This window comes from Papio anubis, chromosome X (genome assembly GCF_008728515.1).
Source record: "Papio anubis isolate 15944 chromosome X, Panubis1.0, whole genome shotgun sequence".
In the NCBI taxonomy this organism is placed as follows: Eukaryota; Metazoa; Chordata; class Mammalia; order Primates; family Cercopithecidae; genus Papio; species Papio anubis.
This window is the reverse complement of record NC_044996.1, coordinates 123,683,962-123,693,270: the sequence shown is the minus strand read 5'-3', so window position 1 is coordinate 123,693,270 and position 9,309 is coordinate 123,683,962. Positions and strand designations below refer to the sequence as shown.

At 39.6% G+C, this 9,309-nt stretch overlaps 1 pseudogene across 1 annotated transcript; it reads left to right on the top strand.

Annotated features, from left to right (window-relative positions):
* Positions 1 to 1,857: 1,857 nt before the first annotated feature.
* Positions 1,858 to 3,238, top strand: LOC100997690 (annotated as a pseudogene). Its single transcript, XR_163280.5, has one exon. The product of XR_163280.5 is annotated as a dnaJ homolog subfamily A member 1 pseudogene (transcript).
* The last annotated feature ends 6,071 nt before the right edge of the window (positions 3,239 to 9,309 follow it).

The window sequence follows — 9,309 nt, the reverse complement described above, 5'->3', positions numbered from 1 at the left end:
AGATGTCATAACTATAGGATGGTAAATGATCACCCAAACCATATGAGACTCCAACATGAGTGGGAAATAAACTTTTACTATAAAAAGCCACCGAAATTTGGGTTTATTAACTGAAGCACAGCCTAGGATTATTTGACTTATACATGGAATTATTGCCCTTATTCTGGGAGCTGGATCAGCTAGGGCTGGAGGATCCACTTCAAAGATGGCTGCTTCACTCATGTCTGGCACCCCTTGGCAGGGGTGGCTGGAAGGCTGGGCTTGGCTGGGACTATCAACCAGAGTGCCTACATGTGGCTTCTCCAGGGTGGTAGCCTCAGGACTGTTGACTTCTTACATGGAGGTTCAGGGCTGTGAGAGCAAATGATGCAGTATAAAACCAGAAGCTGCATAACCTTTTATGCTATCCTTGCAAATCACATAGCACCACCTCTGCCATACTCTATTGGTTCAAGCAGTCACAAGCCTGCACAGATTCAAGAGAAGAGGAATGGAGCTCCGTCTCTCTGGTAGAAGTGTCACAAAATTTCTGGCCATGTTTTATATCCACCTCCACCATGATTATAATTTGGGACTCTGGTTCCAGATATCTTACATTCCTTTCAAACCATCAGACCCAGAGCCTTATCCACAGCAGGTATACACTAAGTGTGTATTGATGATAAGGAGAGGGAGAAGACAGGAATATTGTTCCTGTTTTGAGAATAACTGAGTCTATGGTCATGGGAATTTGAGTGTGCAACAGTTTATGGATTCTAAGATGCACATTTTTCACATTTTAACATGTCTGGAATTAACACTCATTAAAATGTATGGGCCTTGCAATGATATTTACAGTGTTTTTCTTTCTTAGGGTTACATAAGATAACTGTGTATCATCCAACCAGTAGCTTCTTAAATAAATACAGGAAATGCCAGGGATGCTATGGCTACTAGATAAATCCTTAGTTAATGAGAAGCAATGAAAAAAAATTAAAGGATATAAAAATTCCTGCTACCTCTGAGCTAAAACTAATGAGCACCCTAAGTAGGCTAGATGGAGAACCTGCAGTCACTGCAGTCAGTGAATAATAATATCATCAAGAACCTGAAAGGGCAGCAATCCTGAGAAGATCCACAGACCCTCTGAAGGAAGCAGACTTTGCCTGCAGAACCCAGGGCACCCCCCAAAAACTATGAGCGCTCCATAGACAGTTTACATCACAGGACTCTGTGCAGACAGCCCCCAGTACCAGCTTGGAGCCAGGTAGACTCACTGTGTGGCTAGACCCAAAAGAGAGACAACAATCACTGCAATTCAGCTCACAGGAAGCCACACCCATAGGAAAAGGGGGAGGGTACTACATCAAGGGAACACAGCCTGGGACAAAAGAATCTGAACAACAGCCTTCTGCCCTAGACCTTCCCTCTGATAGAGCTTACCCAAATGAGAAAGAACCAGAAAACCAACCCTGGTAATACGACAAAACAAGGCCCTTCATCACAACCCAAAAATCACACTAGTTCACCAGCAATGGATCCAAACCAAGAAGAAATTCCTGATTTACCTGAAAAAGAATTCAGGAGGTTAGTTATTAAGCTAATCAGGGAGGGATCAGAGAAGCGTGAAGCCCTGTGCAAGGAAATCCAAAAAATGATACAAGAAGTGAAGGGAGAAATATTCAAGGAAATAGATAGCTTAAAGAAAAAACAATAAAAAATTCAGGAAACTTCAGACACATTTTTAGAAATGCAAAATGCGGGAACTTTCCAGAATGCTCAGTGAGAGGCAGAGGAGCGGTAACTGCCGGAGCTGCGCACAGCTCCGCACTCCTTCCTGCTCCCTCACACGCTGGCCTCAGCCCACACCAGCAGTAGAAGATGGTGAAAGAAACAACTTACTACAATGTTTTGGAGGTCAAACCCAATGCTACTCAGGAAGAACTGAAAAAGGCTTATAGGAAACTGGTCTTGAAGTACCATCCTGATAAGAATCCAAATGAAGGAGAGAAGTTTAAACAGATTTCTCAAGCTTACGAAGTTCTCTCTGATGCAAAAGAAAAGGGAATTATATGACAAAGGAGGATAACAGGCAATTAAAGAGGGTGGAGCAAGTGGCGGTTTTGGTTCCCCCATGGACATCTTCGATATGTTTTTTGGAGGAGGAGGAAGGATGCAGAGAGAAAGGAGAGTCAAAAATGTTGTACATCAGCTCTCAGTAACCCTAGAAGACTTATATAATGGTGCAACAATAAAACTGGCTCTGCAAAAGAATGTGATTTGTGACAAATGTGAAGGTAGAGGAGGTAAGAAAGGAGCAGTAGAGGGCTGCCCCAATTGCTGAGGTACTGCAATGCAAATAAGAATTCATCAGATAGGATCTGGAATGGTTCAGCAAATTCAATCTGTGTGCATGGAGTGCCAGGGCCATGGGGAGCAGATCAGTCCTAAAGATAGATGTAAAAGCTGCAACGGAAGGAAGATAGCTCGAGAGAAGAAGATTCTAGAAGTTCATATTGACAAAGGCATGAAAGATGGCCAGAAGATAACATTCCATGGTGAAGGAGACCAAGAACCAGGACTGGAGCCAGGCAGTATTATCATTGTGTTAGATCAGAAGGACCATGCTGTTTTTACTCGACGAGGAGAAGACTTTTTCATGTGTATGAACATACAGCTGGTTGAAGCATTGTGTGGCTTCCAGAAGCCAATATCTACTCTTGGCAACCGAACCATAGTCATCACCTCTCATCCAGGTCAGACTGTCAAGCATGGAGATATCAAGTGTGTACTAAATGAAGGCATGCCAATTTATCATAGACCATATGAAAAGGGTCGCCTAATCATTGAATTTAAGGTAAACTTTCCTGAGAATGGCTTTCTCTCTCCTGATAAACTGTCTTTGCTGGAAAAACTCCTACCAGAGAGGAAGGAAATGGAAGAGACTGATGAGATGGATCAAGTAGAACTGGTGGACTTTGATCCAAATCAGGAAAGATGGCGCCATTACAATGGAGAAGCATATGAGGATGATGAACATCATCCCAGAGGTGGTGTTCAGTGTCAGACCTCTTAATGGGCCAGTGAATAACACTCACTGCTGGCATTTAATGTGCAGTAGTGAATAAGTGAAGGACTGTAATCATAATATGCTTACTGCTTTCTCTTGGTTTTGTTTTAATATTCAACTATAGTAGTGTTTAAAAAAGTTAAATGAAGAATAAACACAAATATAAAAGCTCAAAAAAAAAAAAAAAAAGAAATGCAAAATACTCTGGAAAGTCTCAGCGATAGAATTGAACAAGTTGAAGAAAGAAATTCAGAGCCCGAAGGCAAGGTCTTCGAATTTAGCACAATCCAAAAAGAAAAAGAAAAAAGCATAAGAAGATATGAACAAAGTCTCCAAAAAGTCTGGGATTATGTTAAATAACCAAACCTAAGAATAATCGGTGTTCCTGAGGAAGAAGATAATTCTAAAAGCCTGGAAAACATGTTTGGGGGAATAATCAAGGAAAACTTCCCTGGCCTTGCTAGAGACCTAGACACCCAAATACCTATAAAACAAACATACAAGTTAAAAAGCAAAAACAAAAAAAAAACACAAAGTACACAGGCAACAAAGAGCACAATGAATGCAACAGTACCTCACATTTCAATACTAACATTTAATGTAAATGGTCTAAATGCTCCACTTAAAAGATACAGAACCACAGAATGGATAAGAACTCACCAACCAACTATCTGCTGCCTTCAGTAGACTCACCTAGCACATAAGGACTCACATAAATTTAAAGTAAAGGCATGAAAAAAGGCATTTCATGCAAATGGACACCAAAAGTGAACAGGAGTAGCTATTCTTATATCAGACAAAACAAACTTTAAAGCAGCAGCAGTTAAAAGGGACAAAGAGGGACATTATATAATGGTAAAAGGCCTTGTCCAACAGGAAAATAGCACAATTCTAAACATATATGCACCTAAAACTGGAGCTCCCAAATTTATAAATAGATATATCAACTATTTATAAATAGATTATGAATTAAAAATACTACAATAGACCTAAGAAATGAGATAGACAGAAGTACAATAATAGTGAGGGACTTCAGTTCTCCACTGACAGCACTAGACAGGTCATCAAGACAGAGAGTCAACAAAGAAACAATGGATTTAAAATGTACCTTGGAACAAATGGACTTAACAGATAGATACAGAACATTTCAACCAACAACCACAGAATACACATTCTATTCCACAGCTCATGGAACTCTCTCCAAGACAGACCATATGATAGGTCATAAAATGAGCCTCAAAATTTAAGAAAATCGAAATTATATCAAGCACTCTCTCAGACCACAGTGGAATAAAACTGGTAGTCAACTACAAAAGAAACCTTCAAAACCATGCAAATACATGGAAATTAAATAACCTGCTCTTGAATGAGCGCTGGGTCAAAAATGAAATCGAGATGGAAATTTTAAAAATTATCCAAAATGAATGACAAAAATGACACAACCTATTCTGGGATACAGCAAAGGTGGTGCTAGGAGGAAAGTTCATAGCCCTAAATGCCTACATCAAAAAGACCAAAAGAGCACAAACAGACAATCTAAGGTCACACCTCAAGGAAGTAGAGAAACAAGAATAAACGAAGCCCAAACCCAGCTGAAGAAAGGAAATAACCAACATTAGAGCAGAACTAAATGAAATTGAAACAAAAAAAATACAAAATATAAATGAAACAAAAACTGGTTCTTTGAAAAGATAAATAAAATTGATAGACCACTGGCAAGATTAACCAAGAAAAAAAGAGAGAAAATCCAAATAACCTCACTAAGAAACGAAACAGGAGATGCTACAACTGACACCACTGAAATACAAAAGATCAATCAAGGCTACCATGAACACTTTTAGGCACATAAACTAAAAAACCTAGACGAGGCCGGGCGCGGTGGCTCAAGCCTGTAATCCCAGCACTTTGGGAGGCCGAGACGGTTGGATCACGAGGTCAGGAGATCGAGACGATCCTGGCTAACGCAGTGAAACCCGTCTCTACTTAAAAATACAAAAAAAACTAGCTGGGCGAGGTGGTGGGCGCCTGTAGTCCCAGCTACTCGGGAGGCTGAGGCAGGAGAATAGCATAAACCCAGGAGGCGGAGCTTGCAGTGAGCTGAGATCCGGCCACTGCACTCCAGCCTGGGCAACAGAGTGAGACTCCGTCTCAAAAAAAAAAAAAAGAAAAAAAAAAAAAAAAAACCTAGAAGAGATGAATAAATTCCTGGAAAAATAAAACCCTCCTAGCTTAAATCAGGAAGAATTAGATACCCTGAACAGACCAATAACAAGCAGTGAGATTGAAATGGTAAATAAAACATTATCAACAAAAAAAATCCAGGACCAGATGGATTCACAGCACAATTCTACCAGACATTCAAAGAAGAGTTGTACCAATCCTTTTGACACTATTCCACAAGATAGAGAAAGAAGGAATTCATTCTATGAAGGCAGCATCACCCTAATACCAAAAGCAGGAAAGGACATTACCAAAAAAAGAAAACTACAGACTGATATCCTTGATGAACATCGATGCTAAAATCCTTATCAAAATACTTGCTAACCAAATCCAAAAACATATCAAAAAGATAATCCATCATGATCAAGTGGGTTTCATACCAAGGCAGGGATGGTTTAACATTCGCAAGTCAATAAATGTGATACACCACGTAAACAGAATTAAAAAAAAAAAAATCACATTATCATTGGTCAATAGGATGCCAAACTAAAGCTATTTGCTAAAAATCCATGCATCCCTTTATGTTTAAAAATCCTCAGCAAAATCGGCATACAAGGGACATACCTCCAAGGTAACTGATAAAGCCATCTATGACAAACCCACAGCCAGAAATAATACTGAATGGGGACAAAGTTGATAGCATGCTCCTCTGAGACACTCGAACAAGCAACCAAGCGGATGACTCAACTCTCACCACTCAACACCTTTTACAATAGCTGCAAAAAAAAAAAAAAAAAAAAAATACTTAGGAATATACCTAACTAAGGAGGTGAAAGACCTCTATAAGGGAAACTACAAAACACTGCTGAAAGAAATCATAGACAACATGAACAAATGGAAACACATCTCATGCTCATGGATGGGTAGAATCAATATTGTGAAAATTACCGTACTGTCAAAAGCAATCTACAAATTCAATGCAATCTCCATCAAAATACCACCATCATTCTTCACAGAATTAGAAAAAACAATTCTAAAATTCATATGGAACCAAAAAAGAGTCCTCATAGCCAAAGCAAGACTAAGAAAAAAGAATAAATCTGGAGGCATCACACTACCTGATTTCAAACTATACCATAAGGCCATAGTCACCAAAACAGCATAGTACTGGTACAAAACTAGGCCATAGGCCAATGGAACACAATAGAGAACCCAGAAATAAGCCCAAATACTTACAGTCAACTGATCTTTGACAAAGCAAACAAAAACATAAAGTGGGGAAAGGACACCCTTTTTAAGAAATGGTGCTGGGATAAGTGGCTAGCGACATGTAGGAGAATGAAACTGTATCCTCATCTCTCACCTTATACAAAAATCAACTCAACATGAATTAAGAACTTAAACCTAAGACCTGAAGCTATAAAAATCCTCGAAGATAACATTGGAAAAACCCTTCTAGACATTGGCTTCCACAAGGATTTCATGACCAAGATCCCAAAAGCAAATGCAATAAAAACAAAGAAAAAATGGCTGGGACCTAATAAAACTAAAGAACTCTTACGTGGCAAAAGAAACAGTCAGCAGAGTCAACAGACAGCCCACAGAGTGGGAGAAAATCTTCGCAATGTATACATCTGACAAATGACTAATATCCAGAATCTGCAATGAACTCAAACAAATCAGTAAGAAAAAAACAAACAATCCCATCAAAAAGTGGGCTAAGGACATGAGTAGACAATTCTCAACAGAAGACATACAAATGGCCAACAAACATTTGAAACAATGTTCAACATCACTAATGATCAGGGAAACACAAATCAAAACCACAATGTGATACCACCTTACTCCTGCAAGAATGGCCATAATCAAAAATCAAAAAACAGCAGATGTTGGTGCAGGTGCAGTGATCAGGGAACACTTCTACACTGCTGGTGGGAATGTAAACTAGTACAGCCACTATAGAAAACAGTGTGGAGATTCCTTAAAGAACTAAAAGTAGAACTACCATTTGATCCCACTGCTGGGTATCTACCCAGAGGAAAAGAAGTCATTATTCAAAAAAGATACTTGCACACGCATGTTTATAGCAGCACAATTAACTCCTGCAAAATTGTGGAACCAACCCAAATGCCTATCAATCATTGAGTATGTAAAGAAACTGTGGTGTGTATATATATATATACACACACACACACACACCACACACACACACACATATATATATATATATATATATATATATATATATGTTTGGGAAGAATGGAGGAGGATCATAGCACTGTACAGCTCAATAAACAATTTTCAGTTGCTGTCCTGCTGTCCTGAATGTCCTTGGCTCTTCCTGCTGTGAGCACTTTGTCACTAGCATATATATAACAGTTTCTTTATATACTTTATATATACTTTGTATGCTTTATACATACATATATATGTATATGCTTTATACATACATATATATGTATATACTTTATACATACATATATATGTATATACTTTATACATACATATATATATATGGAATACTACACATCCATAAAAAGGAATGAATTAACAGCATTTGCAGTGACCTGGATGAGATTGGAGGCTATTATTCTAAGTGAAGTAACTCAGGAATGGCAAACCAAACACCATATGTTCTCACTGATATGTGTGAGTTAAGCTATGAGGACACAAAGGCATAAGAATGATGCAGTGGACTTTGGGAACTTGCGGGGATGAGTGGGAGGGGGACAAAGGCTAGACTACAAATATGGTGCGGTGTATACTTCTCGGGTGATGGGTGCACCAAAATCTCACAGATCGCCACTGAAGAACTTACTCATGTAACCAAATACCACCTGTAACCCAAAAACTTATGGGGGAAAAAGAAACCTTTATAAATACATTTTAAAAACCTTTATAAATAACTAAAAAAGAACCTGAAAGGGCACTGTATCCAATCCCTCACCCAATGGCTGTCCCCCACCACCACCACACTTGCCCCAAATCTATGTAGTCTCTAGACACCTCCCCACCACCACCCTCCACTGTAATAGAAAATACCATAAGCCTTGGAGAGGGGCCAGTCGAGGTTCAAATTTGGGCTCTGCCATTTTCCATCTCTAAATTTCAATGTCTTCATCTGCAAAATGGGTATTATAACATCTAACTTGAAGTGAGCTAATAGAACTAAAGCACAGGGCAAGGCATATAGGAGATGCTACACAATGTTATTTTTCTTTCCTTTTCCTTTTCCTTCACAAAAATCTCCCATTGTTTCCAACTTGTCTATTTCCTGTGAGTCTTGTGATAATCCTCCTTATTATGCTTTAGACCTTGAGTCTCTGTTAAACAAATCTATTGTGGATGGTCTCAGACTATTTAATATTCCAAGATCCTACCCCTGAGTCTGAAGAATCTGACAAGATGGCCCCACTTTAGCTCAAAGAATGTTGCCATCAATTCACCCAAGGCCTGCCCTCCCACTCTTTCTGGAAGTTTTCCTGTTGTCTCCTTAAGCCATTCAAGCATAGAGGAAGGCACACATTAAAGGAGCTATGAATTCAAAGGAAGAAAACAGCCTAAATTTGCTCCTTTATTTATTCAGTCAGTCAACAAACTTTTTTGATCATTTACTATGTGCCAGAAACTGCACTAGGCCACGAAAACAAAGCACTGAACACGACAGGCATGGAAACTGTCCTTAGTGTTCACAGCCTATGCTGGAGACCAACACTGAATAAGTAGTCACTTCAAAGAGAGAGAGGAGCACTCAAGGTGGAGAAACCTGATATACCTAGGGATCCAGGAAGGCTTCTGTCTTAGTCCGGGTGCCTCTAAATGCAGACCACGAGAGAAAGACTTGAGTGCAATTAGTTGATTTGGGAGGTGACCCCGAAAAGCAGGAGTGAGGAAATGAAGAGAGCAAGATGGAAAGATGTTTTTAAAACCCAGTGAAAGGTGCTGGGTGCAGTGGCTCAACCTTGCAATCCCAGCACTTTGGGAGGGCAAGGTGGGAGAATCACTTGAGCCCAGGAGTTCAAGACCAGCCTGGACAACATGGCAAAACCCTGCCTCTACAAAACACCAAAACATTAGCTGGATGTGGGGGTGCACACCTG